A 23,093-nucleotide genomic window follows, 5' to 3' on the forward strand; every position below is an offset into this window, starting at 1 on the left:
ATCACCGGGATGGATAATGACTGGACGTACTTTAGTTTGCCCTTTGGCCAAAGTTGCCTGTCACTGAGGAATTTTCTGTCTTTCTGCGTCATGTAAGAGCCTCGGGAGGAAGCGAAAGAGAAATAGAGAGGTGAAATCTTCTGTCTGCGAGAGGAAAGTGGAGCGGGAGAGTGGAGTGTTTGATACAGTGAAGGGGAGCCATGTTGGAGATTAAGTGAGACCGTCTTGTCCCGGGCTGACACCGGACTTATCACACCGAGCCAGAGGATGATTTGATGCTTGGAGGAGAAGATAAAAACCGAAAAATCGCTTGTTGGACCATTGTGGATGGGTGAAGGACTTCTTGTTGGAAACACATTTACAACTTCATGCACCACCCAGCGGTTGCTCGGTGTCACATTGCAGTCACACCTCTAACTGTCACGTCGGCTGTCAGAGTGGGCCCCGGCGCCGCCATGCACTCGAGTTTGAGCGGTTAATATGCATGGCAGGATAGACTGAGAAATGATAGACTGTGAAACCCACGACACTTACACTCTTACGTCGCTTTCCTGCTTCATTTCTTCAACTCTGACATGACAGCGCCGGGTCCGGCCTGAGATGAATTGAAAAGGATCGAGATGACGTATCAGAAAGCAAAAGCTTGCGTCATAAATACTTCATTGGGTGCATGAATAGCTGAAGGTGACAAGCCCTAAAGTCCCTCTCTTGAATACAAATTGATGTACAGTAGAGCTGAAGACGGACCTGAGTGCAGAACTCTGTTTTTAATGCATGAAGGCTCTCTGCAGACAAATGTGAGCGATATGGTAATCTCTCTTGGATTGCGTGCCGCTGTGCTGCAGGCGGAGCTGCGACTTGTCATGTAGCTTGTTTTGAATTTTCGGGACAAGTGAGAAACTGAAGGCTTGTGACCTTGACAGTCACCTCTCGCTGTTTGTGAAAGGAGCACTAAGCGGAAGGAAAACCTTGCAGTAAAAATAACCTCTGAAGGGAGTTACAGAGCATCTCGATCGTCCGTCTTCATCAGGCGTGTGCGTGTAACCGCAATAGCCGCATGTTCGAGCATGCAGTAATTATGCGGACGCATTAATCTCCGGATTTTTCTCACTCACCAAATCTCATCACGAGCAGAAGATTCTTTGTTTTGCTCAGATGAATTCGAAAGCTGTGTCAAAATATGATAAATTTTTCATTGTGCTCCCCTTTACACTTTGTTCTGCTTTAGCTACAATGATGCAGTGAAATATTAATGGCAGGGCGCACATTCATAGTCATCGTATCTCCAACTCTGTTTTGCTGCTGCCTCCCCTGCTGCTTATGCCCCTTTCCTGTTGTTTCGTAATCAGATCAGCGTTCATATCGCACCCAAAGCTGCCAAGTGGAAAAAGGAGCAAGCTCAGTCAATGAGATTATGAATGTACGACTGCTTCTGTGTGCTGAGGAATGTTGCCTCCTCAGTAGATGATAAACATCCCCAAAATGTGTTAAAGCAACAACACTGCTGTCGGGTTTTTGAGCTATAACGCATCCTGATCCTAACTCGCTTCTCGTCCTCTAGGTGGTGTTTCCCTGTGACGCCCGTGGGAGTCGCCTGCCTCCGCTCTGACTCTCTGACCGCCGGCTGATGGGGATGCTGATGTGAAAACCTGCGATGGAGACCAGGGCTTGATATCTGGTGAGTTTGTCGTGTTTTCCAAGTCAGTGCTTATTGACTGTGAGCGGTTGCAGCTCCGCCTTTAGCTGGAGCAGCTCTAACTATGCAGAAAATGTTGTGTTAGCAGAGTTGCATCAGCAGATTGAAGGTGCGGTACTATGCAGATCACCAGTGGGAATTTATTGCATAAATGATGCTGCAATTACAGGTGCAGAGCAGAACTGGGTCAAATTAGCAGATGCTTTTTTTGCAGCATTTGTTTTGCACAGTTTAAACAGCCATATGGGCGGAGTCTGTCAAATCAGAAGCCGCCTTATTACCCAGGTATGTTTGGGCAGACGGGGAATCTGACTCAGGCTTCCAGTGGCTCAGGATGTGCTTACACTCACAGTGCAGAGAACATCACATACTGTGCATCTAAACAAAGACTCAAGCTAAACAGAGTCAGTGTCTGCAGGGTTCAAATAGTGCAGGAGTGTGTGGGAGTGTGCTGAATAAACACTGTATGGCTAATGTAGTAAGAACTCTATGTGCATACATACAGTAAGGACAGTATGTACGGCCTGATGGATTCACACTTGACAGTGATAGATAATATGTCCAGATCATTGCACATCATATACACTCACCTGCCACTTCATGAGGTACACATGCACATTCTGATATTATCCAATACATCAGCTCTGACATGAGTTCTCATTTTATGCAGCTTGTAATTGTTGACACTACAGCAAAGGTAAAAACTCCTCTACATGTTTGTTACTGTGGTGGTAGTGGGCAGAGAACGGTGTTTCTAATATTATGCACCTCTTGGTTGCCCACCAACCAGAGCTATTTAAACATCGTTGGCTGTTTCATCGGTAACAAGACGAATGAGTGTCATTCAGTACTTTCTGAAGCTGTTGTCAGCAGTTTGGTGAGATCGGTGCAGCAGCAACTATGATACCTGCGTTCAGCTTTTTTTATGCACGGCTACTTCCTGTTGAAGCGCTCAGCAGCCTCTCTAATTGGCTGCCAGCAACAATGCGATTTATAGCGCGAGATTACAGAAAGTCTTTGCTGTACAATTTATATTAAAGCCTTTCTACTTTTATACTGTACCTGTCTGTCATACAATATTATATTATATTTCTACATTGTATGACCTGGGTTACATTAGCAAAAGACTCAATGTTAGGCCTCTCAGTATAATGCAGTCAGGTCTAACAACACCTTAGTTATCCATTCATCCACTATACTGCTTATCCTGTTCAGGGTCGAGGGGGCCTGAGCCTATCCCAGCTGTCATTGGGCAAGAGGCGGGGTACACCCTGGACTGATCGCGAGTCAAGCACAGCTCTGACAGAGACAGACAACCTTTCATGCTCACATTCACACCTAGGAGCAATTTAGGGTGCTTTCACACCTGACTGCTTTGATCCAGACTTTGGGACTTTATTCGGAAAGTCCGGTTCGTTTGGACAGGTGAGAACACACATTCAAACTCGATCCAAATCATCGGACAATGGTCCACCAGAAAAGACGGGACTCGGCCCGTTTCCAAATGAACCGCAGTCCGGTTCGATTCAGGTGAGAACACAATCGGACTAAAAGTAGGATCAAATATAGGAAGCAAACTGTGCATTGAGGGTTGTTAATGGATGTTGACACTGATGTTGAGGTATTCAAACTGTTCAGTGAAAAACTAAAGGAGAGTGGAGCTGATCGATCTTTGGAACATTGCGGTTAAAAGTTAAAAAAAACTCCAACAACACATTAAAGTCGGCGATCGTGTTGAGTGTGATTGAGGAGTGTGCGCTCTCTCTCTTTGTTTTCCCACATGGAAAATCTGACCAATCAGAAGCAGTTTCTTCTCGCATCAAAACTTTCGGTTTCGCTGGTGAAAGCTGCCGTGTGAACACAAACCAAACTGGAGGCAAAATGCAACATTGTAGCGATTTGGTCTTTGATTCGGCTCAAACAAACGGACTTCGAAGGGTTTGAAAGCTCTCTGAGGGCGCATACACAGCTAAAGTCTGTTTGTTTGGTCCGAATCAAAGAACCATACAACACCAAACCATGTTATCACAATGTTGCTTTTTGCCTCGAGTTTGGTTTGTGTTCACACGCCAGCTTTTACCAGCCGACAAAAGTTTTGATGCGTGGGGAAACCGCTCTCTGATTGGTCAGAATTTCCATGTGGGAAAACTCCCTGAACAAAGCAAGAGAGCACACTGATCAATCACACTCAACATGATCGCGGACTTTAATGTTTTGTTGTCGGAGTTTTTTACTTTTAACCGACATCGTTCCACAGTTCAATTCTCCTTTAGTTTTTCACTGAACAGTTTGAACACCTCCGTGAAATTGTTTGGTCAGCCCATATTTCTATTTCCTCATCGCTCCCCACGTCTGTCCTCTACTCATCTCGCTGCGTGTCTATGCAAATGACAGCACCCATTGACATCCTACAATGCAAAGTGTGATGGTTTGATTCCTGTACTTTAAATTCCGTCTTTTCTAGCGGACCATGGTCCGCTTGTTTTGTCCGCACCAGAGTTTCATTCCAGCGTTCACGCCACCTAAACGAACCGTGCCAAGGGGACAAACGCTCCAGGGTTCGGTTCAATCGGACTAAACAAGGCTGGTGTGAACCCGCCCTAAGAGTCAATGAACCTAATGAAGAGCATGTCTTCAGACTGTGGGAGGAAGCAGGAGTCCACGGAGGGAACCCACGCACGTACGGGTAGAACATGCAAACTCTCTTAAGTGTCATTCAAAACTAATCCTTATTATGTTTGTGAAAAATGGTACTTGTATTGAATAACATTATATTGCACATGAGTAGCTAATGAAGTGGCCTGTGAGTGAATATATAATGTAGAGTACAGATGATGTTTTGGTTATTGTTCCTGAATTGATTCCTGACAGCACACGTCTAAATCTGCAAAATTAACATGTCATTTTCTGCATGTGCATCAGTATAACCGTTAATTATGTTCCCACAGGTGTCCGTAATAACAGCACTGCAGCAAAGTAATATTGGTTAATCCCGCATGACTCACATGGTTTTCTTTTCATCCTCAAAACATGCAGAGGAGGTAGTTGTACTTTTTTCCGCCTTGAGCAGTGCCTGCAGTATTTCTCTCAGACTGCACACAACACTCACCGATAAGGCAGGGGAGCATACATCGAGCCTGAGAGGCAAAACACGGGGCGAATTTAGGCTTCCAAGCACTCGCCTCGCCGCTCGCTGCTGTTGTGTTCGCTTATTGCTTTGAACCTATCACTATTTTTATCGTCTCTTCTATCCTCTCGTCTTCATTTTGACAACTGCTCAGAGATATTTTAGTATCACTCCATCCTCGTTGGATAGTACACCCTTATGTGTGTATGGTTTGTGTGTACCAGACTGCCCACTGCAATCTGTTCACGTCCTGTGAGGTGTATATTCACCACCAGGCCTCTCAGTCAGATAATGCAAGAGGCTACAAAAATGCTAATGCACTTTCCTACCTGAACACACACCAAAGAGGCAGGCCCCGCCCCTCCGCTGCCGCGTGACTAATTTAGCCAAATGCGCAGAATATTTGCCCCCTGTGTGGCACAAAAAGGCTCTATCTGGACTCGTAGTGTAATTGACTGCATCTCTAACTAACCTGAAATGGGCCGTAAAACGCTCTTCAAAACGCTGCGGCAGTATATAAACTCGGCCTCATGTTTCAATCGTACGTTATATAGCTCCAAACTATTAATTAAAATCCTGGTACACGAGAGGATAGAGTTAATGATCTGTGCTGCGTCTTCAGAGGGCATTCAGTCGAGAATAATTGTGTGCATCAGAAGTGCAGTAGGTACCTGTATCCCCTTAACATCTGTCTGCTGTACTCAGAGTGGGTTTGCATCCAGAAAATGTCATCGCTCTACATCCAGGCAACATATCTGATTCAGCGAGGCTGCCGGTAAGCGCACTTTGCTTAGGGCGTAGTTTTAGGAGACGGTCTGGAGAAGGCTCCCCCGGGGCAGTTGAGGAAGAAGACAGGGCGGGAGGTGAGCTTATTTCTGCCTCCTTCTGACCCTTTGCGGTCAGAGCCCCTGTGGTTTCTGCGGTCAGGGGGGCATCTCTCACTGCTGAGAACAAAGAAATATGATGGCTCCCACTTGTCCTCCTCTGGTTCAAAGGGAATGGCAGGGCAATGCTAATTAGCCGGCTTGTGTTAGCGAATTGAACATAACTGCTGTTCCCCTCACTATTCCCCCTCCCCCCTCGTTGTACGCCTAACAAGCAGCGTCTACAACAGTCATGCACCCTGCATAACTCTGCATATTTTGAGCACCGTGAGACATCCTGTTCTGTTTCTGCCCTAAAAAAGACGAATAATTCCCATAGTTGGAATAATCCTTTTTAAGAGAATAAAAATCACCCTTTCCTGTCAAGTGAAGGCATTTTATTTTGTGAAGTGCAGCAGTTTTGGCCTTTATGTATTCTTTGGACATCTTCGCCCAGCTGTTCTTTGCAGTGTAGCTTAATCCTGGTTGTCAAGTTTGAGGGCGATAAGAGGCGTAACAACAGGATTCCCCTTCCAGTTCATCTCTTCTCTTGCCAAATTATGGAGCTACAACTGAGAGAGAGCTGCTCTGCAAGTAAGTAGGTAGTGAATACATGTTTTTAATCAGGGATCGAGGGGAGAGTGAGGAGGAGGTCAAGTTATTACCCTCACAGAATTCCAGTGTGCATGCACGCCTTCAATCCTCCGTCTTATGTTCTGTGGTCTTCTCCTCCTGTTAGAGTAATCTGACGCCCGCAGTCAGTGTTTCCTGGAATACCGAGTATCGACGGCGGTGACGGGCAGTGTCGAGTTGCAGCCCGCGGCATTTTTGAGGTTTACGTTGAGATATCATCTTTGTTCCTGCAGCTGTAATCATCTTTAGAAATTCTGCACTCCGACTCGGACTAATACAAGGGGCTTTGTGAATTTGCAACGGTGCAACTGAAGCCAATTCAAATCACAGTGGAAGGAAATATTGTAAACTCAAACACACCTGCATGCGTGAGAGCACAAGGCAGATACAATAGATGCATAGCTCGGGGCGAGCCGTGCTCGGCGTCTCCATGCTTTTCTCTCTGTTTCTCTCCCTCAGTCAAATATCTTTTTGTTAGTGCAGATGCACTCTGGGTTGCCAAACACATTGAAGAGTGAGTCACTTAAACAGCCTCATCTTGACACACAGCTGACTCACCGTCTATTGATTTCTTCATACATCATATTCTTTTGCACCGTTTGTTGTTATGTATCTATACAGGAGGGGAGGACGTCGTTTCATCTCCTATAAGGTGCATGTGTTTGGCTCAAAGCAACATCGCATTATTAAAACCTCTAGAAGCATCCTTATTAGTTCCAACGCGCACGACCGAGTGTAAGAATCCCTTTACATTGGTGGCCAAGAATAGCAGGATGAGCGTTTGCGAGCACAAACAAGCCTCTCTCCCAGAAGCGGGAAAAAACACAGAACCTCTCATCTGTGTTGTCATACAAGTGTAAAGCCTGGAGCTCATTCATTCAAAATAAAAGGAGCATTACATTTTGATGCAACCTTTGCTGTGGCAGTTGAATCCGAAGAGGCAAGCTCTTAACCTAAAAAAAGGTACCCGTCACCGCAGAGGAAGAAGAAGAAGAAAAAATCTACTCGCAGTTATGAATTTATCATTTCATTCAGTGTGGAAATCAGCAGAGCATCACAAATTACAGACTGAGACAAACCCTGTCTTGTTCCTCTGCACTGAATGTGAGTTATTAAAGTCACAGTGGGTGATTAAAGTTCGGTGATACACTCAGTAGCATCCTAAAGCATTAGGAAAGCCTGTTTGAACACTAAAAATACATTAATTCTGTCCCTGAGGCAACCAAACCCACAAAATATATCATATTAATTATGCTTTGTAGTGTATATTGCATGAATATTGCATGGATGATGTATGCTCACACTCATAAGTACAGTATAGGAAGTACTGGTGTGCTCGATGGAATTGTCTTCTGCATTCATTAATGATTTTTTTTTAAGAGATTCAAAGATTTCCTCTTAAGGTGCCAAAACAAATGTTCTCTGAATTCCTCATTGGTCTTTTATGCAAATAGGGAATGTTGTTTATTTAAACGGCTATTTTTGGATAGCTGCCATCGCTCGAGGGAAAGGCCTCCACCACCTGCAGTGCAGGAACACACAGGAACACGCCGACTGCACTCCCCTCACTCGTCTTTCATCATGTGCGTGTGTGAACATCCGTCCTCCAGCCTCCACCCTCTGCTCCGCGAGATGCCGTTGTGTTGCCAGTATCAGTGTCCATCTGAGCATCGGTCTAAACACGGCAATGACAGGAGCCCCCTTGTTTTTTATATCTATTCATATCATTTACCCAATCCAGCGTTTGGGAGTAGGCCGCATGATAGTGGCAGACGAGGAGCTGGTTATGAGCCACAGCTCATCCATTGTCTAGCATGCTGGAGAAAGAGTGGGAGCCCCTAAAGAGGCCTGGCAGAGTCTCTGCTTCCATCTGCCTGCATGCCTCGCCATGGAGCCCAGCTCGCACCACTTGAGATTATACTCACGTCCAAGCTGTTACTGTAATTTGCATTGGCTCATAGGCAGAGAAGAGTGAGGAGGAGGAGGAGGAGCTGCGCATGAGGCAGGGATGTTATAAGTGGTCCTGGCAGCACAATGAGCCTGCCTGGATGTAGTATTATGGACAAGCAGCATGGACAGAGCTGTATTAAGGTGCAATAATGGCGCTGAGCCGGTTGCCCTGCTGTCCAAGATTATTGTTAGTGCATGGAGTAAATTACAGAAGTGTACAGCTGAGAACATCCCGGTCACATTCAGTATTAGGTTTGTATTTTTCAAGCTGCTTTATTCTCCGTGCATTCGTACGAGTGAATGAAAACATGAAACAAATAAAATATCTGTGACTCTGCAGCACTACACCCTTTTTTTTATGTATTCAAATTATTGGTTAAAGTGGGATGTTCTTTTCTCCGCTATTCATTTAAATGAAAGGTCAGGCACCTGGAGGAAAACCCACGCTAGCGCTTGAGAAAATAAGTCTGCAGAAGAAAGTGCCAGGGCAGACGATCAAACTGAAAGAGACGGAGAAACGCGCTGCCCTCTCCGTTTCAGATCATACATCAAACCTGGGAAGTGATCCTAAAATCTTCTCGGAGAATTCATTCAAACCCAAGGCAGCCGCTTTATTTACAAACCGGTGTTCTCATCTGAGCAGGCGCCTGCATTCACTGGGGAAACGTCGACTACTACTTGATGTCGGATTTTATATTACATTCACGTTTTAACCAAATAAAAGGGACACAAAACAAAAGGCCGCTCTCACCTCAACCCCACTGAGTGTTCTCTGATGTTTCTCTTTTTTCAGGCTTAATTTGTTCTTAACTTGATAGCTTTTGGACTGCAATTTATTCCAGCGGCTAATTGATCAAATTAACTCATTAAGTAGAGAAAGAAAATAAAGAGCTGTTTCTGATAATGCCACCTCCACCAGATAGGTTGTGAAGTAATTACTTATGGTGCAGCCACAGGCACAGTGACCTATAATGGACTGGCCCCAGCTGCTGTTCGTGTAGCCTACAGTACCTAATGTTTCCTGTGCATTAACATTGCCCAGCACAGTTATAGCAGTCAATAGATCATAACCTTTTCTCTATATTTACATCCAGCATATATATTTTAAACTTAACATGAATGTGAAACTAAAACAGAAGTTAGAGTGTCGTGAAGACGAGGATTTAGGTCCAAATGTCAGTTTTTAGAAATGTTTCCGCAAATTTAATAAGTTTTGCACAGCGGTACATAATGTTCTGTGACACTGACTTTCCATTATAGGGAAAGTAAAATGTTTGACAGGGATTAAACTATATTAATTTTGTTCATAGCCATGAACAAAAGTAGATACAAATAATTACAGCAGTGATAAAAGAAAGCAGTAATAATATTTGGGTAACAAAAAAAAAAGCTTTAGTTATTTTATGTCTTCATTGTAAATAACCAAAAGCAAGATATCTATATATTTACATTTGTGCGTCTGGGTCCTGCATCACCCTGCCTGGGGCTTATTTCTACTATGATGACCTGCCCGCTGTGCATTATCCCTTACACGACCTCCACAGTCTGCACAGAGCCTTGTCTTGTAATGTAATAAAACGATCATATTACCAGTCAGAGGACGGAAAATTCAAGATGGCTTTTGAATCCTTTCAAATCCCATAATTCTCTCCATCTGTTGAATGTCTGACCTGGGACAACCTGTGTTCTTACCTTTGCTCTGTCTCTGTCCATTTCACCTTTTCTGTTCTTTAGTCAACTCTACTCAGCTTACATCTCTTGGCAGATCCTGCCCTGTACGTGCATGTGCATGAGTTTATCTAGCTTTCCTTTAACTGGTTAGCATCCAACTTGCTGCCAAAAAATGGAAAATGTAACCATTGGTCTCAGGTCTGAGTGACATTCATCTAAAAAACACCCATTAGAAAAAGTCAATCTTTTTTCCTTATTAAGGTCTGGTTTGCTCAGTTTTAAACAGGCTGTTTACTTTCCAGTTAAAGTCGATTTATGAAGCTCATTATTGGCATTTTTAAAGAAAATGAATAAAGAAAGGGCCAGATTTTCAACCACAGTCCTATCATGCTAATATGGGGAGTTAATGCTCTGTGCCTTTGGAGGACGCTCTCCGCTTCTCCAACGGACCCTGGACGTAAAACGTGTCAACTGGCAGAGGCCAGGGAGCTCGCTAAACTACAATCTTCTTCAATCTAGGACGCCCGCCTCCGATGTCATGTCTTGTTCAAAATCATCAGGTTTGAAATGTAGACTGCAGACCTGAAGAGTTTTTAGACGATCCACCGGTATATTCTTGTCGTATTTTGAATTCTGTGCTCCTCTGAGCTGTTGCCTGCAGCGAAAACGGTAGTATTTCACTCCAGTGTCTCTCGCTGGGCCGTTCTTTTCAGAGGGAGGGGCGCAATGCACTCTGGGTGTTGTAGGAATGTAGAATGGGTGAAACCACGAGCTGTTTGTACAACTTTCTCCACAGCTATGGCGCCAATTTCAAATATTACTGCTTCTATCGATTACAGAGAACACCAGCTTTGACTGACAGTGGCTTTTTTCAGGGGAGAACTGCTGCTTTCAAGTTGAAAAGTAGCAGTATGAGATTTAATGAAGTGTGGCTTTACCACTTGTGAAGCCGGATATATAAAAACTAAAATTACAGGTTATGTCAACCAGGCATGTTCACCAGTATTGTGGCTATTGTGCTTCTATGAGTCAAGCTGACATTGAACTCACCACGTGTATTGTAGAGATTTGGGGAAACGAGGATTTGTGCACAACTACATATATGGGAGCAAGTTCCACACAGCTTTTCAAACAGACATAAATCATTTCAAACACTTACATCTGAGTGTGACTGAAGTTAAACAGATTGAGTCACAATAGCTACATTTAAGGGAAATATCCGGCCGGAACTTCAATGCGCGTCATAGCATCGCACCAATGAGCCTCACGAGTATGTTTTTGAACTGTTGGGGGGCAGCCAGAGTACCCGGAGAGAACCCATGTATGCTACGGGGAGAACATGCAAACTCCGCTCAGAAAACCAGGATTCAAACCTTCTATCTGTGAGGCGACAGAACTAACCTCTGCACCAGTGTGTTTATGGGAGCTACGCCAGATTGGAATAAACCTATATAATGAATTCATTTAAATACCAATAAGAAATCACTTCGTCATTGGGCAAGCGCCAAACAAGAATGAAACAAGATCAGGAAAATCTGAAAATGAACAAATGCCTCATATGCAAATAATCAGCTACAAACTGTTAGAGAAGAACAATTTGTGCACAGAACTCTGACTTATTTGTTTTCTTTGTAAAGTGGCAGTAAACAAGTAAAGGGGCCGGCACATAATGACTGGTTCTTGGTGATAAAATGATGTTGTCAAAAGGCGCAAGTGTTCCCTTTAATTCATTCATTCTCTTGGTATGGAGCCAACTGTAGATAAATCCACACCTTATGAGTATTTACTGCCCCACCGCCACTGTGTATGTATTGACTTTGGAAGGTGCTCTATTAGACGCAGAGACGGGATTAGTGAGGCTCAGACGCCCTGCAGTGTATATATGAATATAATAGCTCCAATAAATGTTTGACAAAAGTTCTGCCTAAACCTACTTTGCTCAGGCTTTCCTATGAAGTGTGTCAAATTGAAGCTCCGCAGTCCATTATTTATGTGCACTGAGTGAATCACATGCAGTCATACCTCGTTCTGAGCTTGTAACACACACTCACAAGTATTACAGCCTTGAGTGAATTTGGGCCGCTGTCTTCTATATCAATTAGAGCCCGGTGAGTTTTTCATTATTGGGTCCAGTTTATACAATAGATTTATTCATGTGGATCCCGCTGGTAATAAATCTCAATTGTTTTTGTTAATGAAATCATACTGCGGTCATAAAGGAGAAAGTACACGTCGGTTATTTACTTTGTATTGGATTCAAGAAACAAAGTGATGAATAAACACTTAGTACGGTTTGGTTAGGAGGCAAAACAAGGCACAAGTTTGCCAAGAGTGAGAGTCTGAAGCCAGGCTAGCAGCTCTGTGAGGCGGCACTAAGGGGAACAAAATGCTACAATCAGCTTGCTGATATACACAAAACTACTATGTTAGCATGTTTATATTGAGCCAGTGTTTAAATCAAGTAGAGCAGCTTGGTCAGAGGCCCGACTCTTCAGAATATGACCCTGTAGGGATCCCTCTAGCATAAATACTGGATGCTCTGGCTCACTGTTATGATGTGGCCTCAAAGCCAAGTGCCGTAGTATGAAGAGCCCAAACATACACACGGGAATTTCATCCAGAAGGACACCTTGAGAAGCCCGTCGTCAAGAAGTAGACTTCTTTTAAGTTATGTAACCTGCATTAGCTTTGTCACATACTTTAGTTTTGTAACTACGGTAATTATGTTAGTAATTGTTTTTGATATCTGACAAAGTACTCATTGTGCTGAAACGCAAACAAACTGTCAGCGTTTTCTAACAATAACCACCTTTTAATCACTGACAGCAAGCTTTATTTTGAAAATCTAACCAGCTATATATTGAAAGTCTAACTGGATGTTGCATATTCATGATGGTTCACTTGAACTATGAGCCCTGCACATACAAAACTGTCACTACAGATGGTACCTGAATAGTCATATTTTGAAGCCAGAGGACACTGACAAAGTGTATTTGAGTGAGCACATGTTGTCTTAGCACGTTAACATGCTAATGTTTCCTAATTAGCATTAAGCATAAGGTACAAATGAAGTTGGAGTTTTATCAGTTTTGCTGTTATTTGGTATTAGATACCATAGACTGTATAAAAAGACATGACAGCTCCCTAAAAGTGAAGCCAAAACATTTAAAGCGCCCCCTGCTGACTGGCTGCAGTATAGGTCATAAAGCCCGCCTCCTCCATGTTAACAGGTGGGACATGAGTCAATCTATAAAATCAAAATACACCCCAAACACATTTTTCTCAAACATGGTTTCTGTCATTATAGTTAGTTCTTATCATGCTGATTTATTTAAGTGTTAATTTTTCAGACTAAAGTTCACTTTTAATTAGTTGATGCTGTAAAAAGGATGATTGACAGCTCTGTTGACAAATACGGCTCCTGCTGTTGATCTGTTCCGGATTGGAATAGTGGAGGAGGATTGGCAAGAGGAGACGTAACTAAAACAATCACTACAGTCATTGAAGTTTACATACCTGTGAACGTTTGCTTCAGACCAACACAAAGAAGCTGTTCTGCTGTTAAACATGCCAACATGCGGGGTCTTTTTTCCCCCCGGTAATTTAAGTGTGTGTTTTGGTTAGCGGAAGTGGCTACGGCGGCTCCACCCGCCAATCTCTGCTGCACAGACTCTGGCTCCAAATGACGTCCCCATCGCATGATGGCAGCGCCCGTCACGGGGTCTACTTTGGCATCAATTTAGTACAATTAGAGTAGATGGAGATGCGTCGTCCATCTATATTTACAGTCATTGTTAGAATGATTCATCCTGTGCATGAGAAAAATCAGTCTGGACCGCATTGTGTACCAGCAGACCAAATTACCAGTCATTGAGCCATGTCATTAGCGTGACTAAAAACCATATTAGATGCATTGTAAATTTCACCATCTTTATCCTTAATGACAAATCACAATAGGTCTTTGTTAATGTGAGCGTGTATGTGTGTGTGTTTGAATAAAATCCAAATCTTTGCTGTATTATAACCGACTTAAAACGATTCTTTATTTGTGCATTAACAGATGGGCTGCATTAAGTCCTTTGTTATAGAACAAGCAGGTCAGTAATCCACCTTCAATACATGACACCAGCTATCATTAATGACGGATCAGTGCGTGGCTGTCTCGTTGTAGAATGAATACAGGAAAGGGTTTCACTTCAGTAATTTGATGCCTTTCTCTCTCTGCAGTGTAAATCAGCTCTTCTCTACAGTCTGCTGTGGCACTGGAGCACATAACAGGCATACATAATACCGCGCAAAGGGTACATACAGAGCAGGATCAATGCGGTATAGGAGCCTTGGGAGGAGGATTTGAAACCAAGTGTGGATTCCTCAGCATCACTGTAGCACACAGTGGCACTAAAGGCACCAACTCAGAGGGTCTATTCAGTCTATTCAGCGAGGAGAGCACTGGGCTGCTGTGGTGAGGAACAAGGAGACAAGATTAAAATAAAGCAGTCAGTGGATAAAATGTAAAGTGTAGAGGACAAACCAAACTGTCAGCACGTGTGAACACACGCAGAAACAACATATAGACGGGACAATCAGCCGCTGCACTGTTTGTAAAAGACAAACTCCTGTCACTGGGTTTCAGAATAACTACGCTGGAAATAGAAATCCCATAAGCTAGGTGTCATTCACAATCTCTGTCTGTCCTCGCATTGTTTTCTAGCAGCTCCTGCTTTTATCACGGCTTGTTTGTTTCTGCTCTTCTTTTCTTTTTGACGTGTGTCGACTGTACTTCAGCTTCCTCTTGGAAGGTGTCAGGGAAGCTGCATGGAGAAAAGAGCGGCAGACAGACTGTGTACTTGTTTATGTCAGGACATGCTAGCTACTAAAATCACAGCAAACGGGAACAAAATCAGGCCGGGCACCGGCAATCTTTTTTTTTTAGATCTTTTAAAGATACAGTCTGCTGTTTTGGAGTCAGAAAAGAAAATCTGTAATGATGTAAGCAGGTTCTTTATATAGAAATAATATGAAGCTAGTACATCTATATGTCAATCTGTTGTTACTTTTCTTGCTGTCTGTACATCTCTCTCTCTCTCTCTCTGTCTGTTTCTTTAGCCCCTTTTACACGGCCAGTTCAAGGCGGGATTATTACGCCTCTATTATGTTGCGTCTTCTATGTAAAAGGCACAGAGGCGGAATGGTGGGGCGAAGTCACTCCGCCTCTGAGCCGGCATCGGAGGTAGTTACAGAGGCGAAACGGCGTCAGTGTAAAGAGCGGAGCCAGCAGAACGGAACAGCGCCGTGTGTGTATGTTTGTTTACACCTCACACACGCTTTGCTGCTGCAACGCCAGAACGCTATGTAAAAATACATAGCGGCTTAACACCGTCCTGGTGTTGCTTGGTCCAATGTAAAACGGCAAAGGCAGCATGACGGTGGAGCTCTGTTACAGCGCTGTGGCAGAGCCGCAGTGTAAAAAGGGCTTTTGTCTGTAACCATTTCTGTCTCTGCCTCTGTCACACTTTCTCGGCCTATCAAGTCGCAGCACACGGCTGTTCACCAATGAGTCTGGTTCTGCTCGAGGTTTCTGCCTGATAAAAGGAAGTTCTCTCTTGCCACTGTTACTATTACGTGCTTGCTCATGGAAGTTAATGTTGGGTCTCTGTCAGTGGTGGACAGTAAAGAAGTAAATTACTTGAGTTTTGTACTTAAGGGCATTTTTTGAGTTTCTTTTCTTTTCTATAATCCGAAAGTACCTGTACCTTGAGCGTCTCCGTGGTTGAACGTCGAGCAAACGCAGAGCAAACGTCTGCTCTTCTTTTTGAGGCAGCTCATGATGGCTGTACGGCTGACATTTTCCCTGGTCATCAGGTTTTTTTGGTCGTTCCTATTATTGCTCCTGTTATTTTAGAGATAGTATTTTAAAAAGCAACTCAAGTAATAACTTGACTGAGCATCTTTCACTTGTATTGGAGTCATATTTGACGAGGAGGATCAATACTTTGACTCGAGTAATGAAGTTGTGTACTTCGTCCACCACTGGTCTCTGTTAATAATATAACAAAGAGTCTTGGCCTGTACATGCACAAGTCGTGTTTTTTGATGAAATATCTCATCATGCTGCCTGTTAACCGTCAAACGTGTCACTGTGAATCTTTGCTGCAGAAATTGTAATTGTAAATCACCTTGTCTGACACCGACCTCGTGCCTTGTGCATAAATAAAACATTTTTTATTAAATATGACCCACAAGACAGGGCACTTTTGTATCCTGTAAAAGCCACTTGTGTGCATATTAGTTCTATTAATTAGAGGTACAAAATGGTCACAAGAGATACAAGATTGTCCTTTTAAGGTACAATCCACAAGGGTACAATTAGGTACCCAGTGCTAAGGGTGCAGCAGCCGTACCTTTGAGGGAGCTGCCACGGTGACAGGCACCTGTACCCCTAAAGGTTCAAGTAAAGTAGGCTTTCTTTTCTGGGAGTGTGCCAGCGATAACAGGCATTAAGAATATTTATATCGAAATAATCAGTCTTGTTGTTGATGCTCTGCTTTGCTTTTGTAGCTCATATAGAGACATCATTTTGAAGAATACTTACAGGTTATATTCTTGTTACTGTTATAGGTACATTAGTTGAATCTGGCACCTGCCACCTGCACTGGTTTTCTTCTGCTACTCCGGCTTTGTGCATGTTCAGGTTAATTGGCGGCTCGAAATTGCCTGTAGCTGTGCATGTGAATGGTTGTCTCTCTCCATGTGTCAGCCCTGTGATTGACGGGTGACCTGTCTGGGGTTTATCCTGCCTCTTGCCCAATGTCAGCTTGGATTGACTTCAGCCCTTCACAGTCCTCTAAGGACGTTAATGGATGGATGGACGTATAATTAAGTGAGACCTTTGCTTGTGACAGAGTATTTTTAATTTGTGGCATTGCTATTTTTATTAAATCAAACATCTTAATATTTCTTCCACCGCTGATAACATGAAACTGTAGTTTATTTTTCATTTCATCACAACTGCTGCAGTGTCCTCAATCCAAAGTGTGAACTCGGAGAGGCCAGCTTCCTCTGTGAGTGTGAAGCTCTGCAGAAGCTCTCACAGCAAATCTAAAATAAGCAAGTGGCCATTGTCAATCGGAGGGCAGCACATTGTCCTATTTATTCTATTAATTGTGACAGCTAGCAGATGGAAGTCTGAGGGAGGTTTTTTTTCACTCAGTTGCAGAAGCAATTTGTGCGTGAAGTGGATTGGCTGGAACAATACCAAATCTAATAACTCTATTACACATCATATGGTGCTTGTGATTAATGAGACTGTTTTAGTGAAGAATTCGGAGGATGTACAGCAATCAGGACTCTGCAGACACGTAACGTGTGTAACTGTGAGACTTTGAAAGAGGGAATCAATCACTTCACGTGGAAAATCACTCATTTATTATTCATGTAAATTAAGATAATTTCACTTTTGATTATTCGAATGGACATATTTAGGAAGCACTACAGTATGCATGATTATTTCTTAAGATAAGGTGTAAAAACATTCTGCAAAAATTAAAAAGATGCTTTGAGAGGCAGAGATTAAATGATTTACGGTTTCCAATTATACGATCCTCAAAGAAATTTGACGTAACTCATCCCAGTAACTCAAAAATAATTATCACTAATTCATTTCGAGTGATGCTAATTATCAGAACACTAAGTTGCAGTAATTGATTACAGTCAGTTACATTAACTTGTTTAGTCTAAGAAGTGCTGCAGCTAGCGGTAGCTGACAGCCTACGGTAACGTTGATTGTTGTAAGGGTGGTGGCTACAATGGCGATCATGACGGTGCATGAAAAAAAAAAAAAAACCCATACAATTTTACATAAAAATATTACAAAAATATTAATATAAAATATTAGCAGCAATTAAATCCAATGTAATGAGGTGTGTCTTATTCGTCAAAGTGAGCATTAACATCTGACATTGATTTGAGGACACTGGGTTACATGACATGGAAGCTATTGAATTTTACAGTATTTGTTTTGTGTTAATGCAACTTTAAAGGTTTATGTTAATCGGTTTCCTCAATTGAAATGAGCAGACACAGGAGAGTTTTAGGCTGAGATAACCTACTTAAAGCTGCTGTGAGGAACTTTAGGTTTGTGTTGATTTTGGCGTCCCCTGTGGACAAAGCCGTACCTCTTCTCTCTTTGCTGATTTGGTCCTGTTCATGCTTAAGTGGTGGATTTTAACAAAAATCTCATCTTGCTTTCACTTCACTTTGAATATTTGCTTTGGAAAATGTAACCAAGGCAGCATGCAGTTAATCGCTTTGTCTGACACCTACCCCCCCGCCTGCAGATTCAGGCATTAAAAATAACTACATAGAAATAATCAATGTTGTCGCTGATGGTCTGGTTTGATTTTAAAGGTCATATAGAGTAACCAGAATTCATTTCACTCTGTTTCATGACCAGCAAAAACTCCTCTCAGGAGCTTTTTATACACGCTGCATTTTGTGACATCACAAAGTGCAGTCACAGCGGGCTCCGTAGAGCTGGCCAATCAGAAGAAAGCTGGCTTGTAGGGGCGGGGTTTCTTAAAGGGACAGAGCTGACTGAGTGGTTTCAGGCAGAAGCTGTATGAGGGCCTGCTCAGAGCACCAGTGTGACAAGAATGATGAGTTTTTTTATCTGTAAATTATGCTAAGTTACTGCACAGGTATCACAGAGCGAAATATGAAGCTTGAAATTAGCATAATACCCCTACTTTAAGTAACATTTAAAAGGTGCATACCTCCACCAGCTGTAGTGAAGCATGTACAGAGATAGTGTTGCATCTTCTGAATAGTTAAATAGTTAATACTTCATTAAATACTTGATTTATATGAAAGCCTTTATCTGCAGATACAGAAAAAACAGGTTGATATTATCATGCATCATTTAATTATTATTTTTATGCTGTTCTTCATCTTCAATAGTAAAATGGATGTTTTGAGGTTCAGACTAAGCAACAATAAAAATATGCCATCTTTATTTCTCTCTCTCTTTTTTTAAAGAATATTTTTTACCTTAAAGGACAGCTGAAGAGAGACAGGACGTATCTGGAGAGGAGAGTGGGGGATAACAGCAGCAAAGGGCCGAGGGCAGGAGTTGAACCTGCTGCCACTGCTTCGAGGACTGTGGCCTCTGTAAACGGGGGCGCCTGCTCTACCCACTGAGCTGAACCAGCGCCCCAAAGCATGCGATCTCAAGGAAATGTTCACTTTTATCTGACATTTTACAGATGAAACAACCGATTGAATAATCAGGAGGGCAATCAACAGATTAATTACAGAACATGTGTTTCTGAGTCTCTGAGACCGAATTCCATTAATCACAGTAGATATGAGGTGAAACTTTTTATCCTCCAATCAATCCAGTGTTATTTCTCTTTCATGTGTGAAAGCTTGTTACTCAACATTTAGCCGGGAGTTTTCAAGGGTACACTTTTGAAAGTTGTACAAAATGATGATTATGACTTTAAAAGCTTCTTTTTGAAAACATATTTTACGCATTGCAGCAGCAGCAGCTATTGAGGGATGATTATGTCAGTGAAGAGAGGTATTCAGAAGAGGTAGCAGGTAAAGGGTAACAATCAATCAGCTGGTGACGTGCACGACTTTACTAACGCGGCACCAAAGTAATCCTGATGTTGTTTAGGGAAGCTCTTACAATCAGAGTTTATGGAGCTGCGATAGTTTGTGCTCCTCAATACTTCCTTGTTGAAAGTTTTAAATGGGATGTAATTGAGAAGACGTCTTTGCGTGCAGACGTAATTATAATATGCAAATGCTCCTCCAGTCGACGACAATACGGCCCATCCCCCTGCGATGAGACACGAGCAGAAATCCCCGGAGGGCCTCAGAGTCTTGGTTTAGGCGTCCACTGCTGGAGACGGAGCTGAGGCCAATGAACTCAGCCTGTCAATAATTATGCCTGCAGCCTGACATGAGTCACACAAGGGCAGCGAGGAGTTCACTGCTGCACCGTCTAATTGGCGTTTACGGTTTCCTGACAAAGTCACGTCCAGTAAATATCCTCACTGTCTCCGCGGCTCGGTGTGGATGTTTTTCTGAGGTAAGGACAGACTCTGACATTGTTTGCGTTCACTGCTGTCAATGTCACATTCAAGAAGTGCTTGGGATTCAACGTGTACTGAAACATTAAAACAGGACTGCAGCTAGTTTCAATTAAACTGCTGATTATTTATTTGAATAATTTGTTTGGTCTGAAAAAGTGAAAATCTCTGATGACATAAAAACATCCAAACAAAATGTAATTTATTTTCAGAGATGACTAAGGAACAAGAACAAAGTTAGATTTCTGTCAATTTCCTTTAAATAATGACAAAGTAAAGGGGAATCATGACAGAAATGAAATACCATGTTATTACAGCATCCCTGAATGATTATATTCCCAGCCGAGGTTATGTATCATACATATCATCCTCCCTCTCCCTTATGTCATTACTCTTACCTTTGTACTGTCCACGTTTGAATTAAGGCACAGTGCCAGAAAGACACTTACAGTTGGTAATACTTTATAAAACTAATGGCAACAAAAATCTAATTATGTGTAGCAGATTGTCTTTCAAAAAGTGGCACTGGGGATGGTGAGCGACGGCAGGCGCTACATTAGAATAGGTTTTTGTTCTTTTATACACTCATCAATTTATTTCTGTCTTTGTTTTAATTTAATGTAGATGTTTTTTTTCCCCCTCCAACTTTGTCCCATCAGTCTTTGCATTCTCTTTCAGATAAAAGGAGCTGAAACTATTGAGACGTTGGCATTTTGACTTAAGAGAGACTTTCTTCATTAATTATTTTGTATATTGTCTAAGTTAAAGTGATTAACTCGACAATTTTCATCAAAATAAATGTCTGTTTAGTCACTATCTATCGCCGAATGAGGTAACACAATGGTGATTGAGCCTATGGACTACAGACTGGGTGTCTGTGGCGACATTCGTGGAAAAAATCACAAGCGGCGCCCAGTTAGTGACGCGTTTTCCATCACCCAGCAGTGGTTGGTCTGCCAGAGAGGGTAGGCGGAGCTAAGCAGCTGCTTTTCCGGTCTCTGCGCGTGTTGCGAGTAAACAGTAATCTACTATGGCTGAACAAAGAAAGAAAAGATCGCTGACTACAGATACAACTTCAAAAATAAGTGAAAATCCAAAGAAAAAGAAACAAACTCGACGTTCAGATGAAGGCAAACAGTCTAAAAAGGAAAGCGACCGTTAGTGAGGAAAAGCAAGAGTTACAACCGGAGCCAACCGTGGACGTCTCACATGTAACACTGATTGGATATCTGGGAAGTGTGCTCCCGCAATTATTGTTTATCGCCATAGGTGCCGCCAAAGAGAACGAAACTGAGATCTTCGAGATTACCACTTTAACACATAGAAATTTCCTTTCGATACTTTGACATCATTAAATAGCTTGTTTTGTCTCACTAACAGTAGTGGTTTTCATCACAAATCACAACAAAGGCAACAAGTCCTCACATTAACTGCCACATATTCTACAGATATGCAAACAGTAACTAAATAAAGTAAAATGATGTTATTGAATCTCATCACAAAGATGATGTTATGGTTAATGGACTGCACTTACAAAGCGCCTTTCGAGTCTTCCCACCACTCAAGGCACTTTACACTTGCTGTCACACATTCATACATTATTGCCAGCGCCATGCAAGGCCCGTCATCCTTCTATACATTCACTCACATTCATACCTGATGGCTTTACCTTGGAGCAACTAGGGGTTCAGTATTTTGCCCACGTATGCTTCAACATGTAGACAGGAAGAGTTATGGATCAAACCGCCAACCACCGATTGGAGGGCGACCCGCTCGACCTCTGAGCCACAGCCGCTCCATAATTTTTCTTATAATGTGTCGTGTTTGACATTTCTGTAATTTACGAGATATCTTAATGCATGTTTCATTTTTTAAAGCAACTTCTATCTGGTTATTAAATTATAAGAATATCCTGAAGAATTCATGAACACTCTAATTAAAATGTCCGACACTGTGTGGGTGTTAATGAGCAGGTGAACAAGCACACTGTTTTTCTTTTGGTTATTTCTTCTGGTTAATAATAGATGGACCTCTTACTTCATAGATGTCCTGACTTCCTCCAGAGTTGTGAAGATTCGTTGTCACTCTGTTTAGTCGTTCAGTCTTTTTAAAGTGTAGACTGATGCAGTGTTTCACAGTCAAACACAGGACGAGCGTCTTTCAGCTCTAATTTAATTCCTGCTGCATTGTTTATGACGCTCTCTAAGCTTTTTCTTAGAGTCATTTTTTAGTGAACAGTTAATTATTTAAGGATTTTTTTGTGTCCATAAGAGCCTTTTTAAGAAGCAGCAGTTTATGTTCTGTCAGCCTGTTTGAGAACAGCACATTTACACAATTTAATTGACCCTGAAAACATTTGTTTTTGTCTTCATTTCCTGTCTTGAGCGCTCACAGCTTTCTGTCTTTGTTGGCCTGTATGTTAATATGTAGATACATGTTTATGTAGATATGTACTTGTGTTTCTGTAAGTATCCTCTTGTGTGGGGCCTCTGTGTGTTGGAAGGCAGTCACGTGTGCATGTGCAGAAATTTGCTTGTACTGAATGTAAATGTGATGTGAGCATGGTCCCCTATGTTGAGTGAAAGATGATATTAAATAACAGCATCTGTGCAGAATCGGAACGAGACAGAAATTTTGGATGGATGTAGAAGAATATGCACCCGGGATCCTTTTCAAATTGCTTGTTTCCTGTGAGAAGCTTAGCAACATTATTTGCTATATTGAGAAATTTGAGAGCATTTGAGAACCTGGAACCAAAGACAGGCAGAGTTTTGCATTTTCACGTGATAACTAACCTAAACAATTATCCATCCATTATCTATACAGCATTACATACATTAGTATACACAGTCATAAAGCCCGCCTCCTCCATGTTAACAGGTGGGACATGGGTCAAACTATCAAATCAAAATACACGCCCAAAATTTTTTTCTCAAACATGGTTTCTGTCATAATAGCTAGTTATTATCATGCTGATTTACTTCCAAGTGTTCATTTTTCTGACAAGGTTATTTTTAATTAGTTATTTGATGTTGTCAAAATGATGATTGACAGCTCTG

At 42.3% G+C, this 23,093-nt stretch overlaps 1 protein-coding gene across 1 annotated transcript in view; it reads left to right on the forward strand.

Moving 5' to 3' along the window:
* Positions 1-23,093, forward strand: part of lrfn1 (leucine rich repeat and fibronectin type III domain containing 1) — a 60,454-nt gene that overhangs the window by 24,787 nt on the left and 12,574 nt on the right. The window contains exon 2 of the mRNA XM_069668685.1: positions 1,562-1,678. The gene's annotated coding sequence lies outside the window, so the exon portion shown is untranslated. The remainder of the gene's footprint in view (positions 1-1,561; positions 1,679-23,093) is intronic.

Source organism: Semicossyphus pulcher, unplaced genomic scaffold, assembly GCF_022749685.1.
Source record: "Semicossyphus pulcher isolate SPU_LCO1_2020_fin unplaced genomic scaffold, fSemPul1.0.p SCAF_19, whole genome shotgun sequence".
Lineage (NCBI taxonomy): Eukaryota > Metazoa > Chordata > Actinopteri > Labriformes > Labridae > Semicossyphus > Semicossyphus pulcher.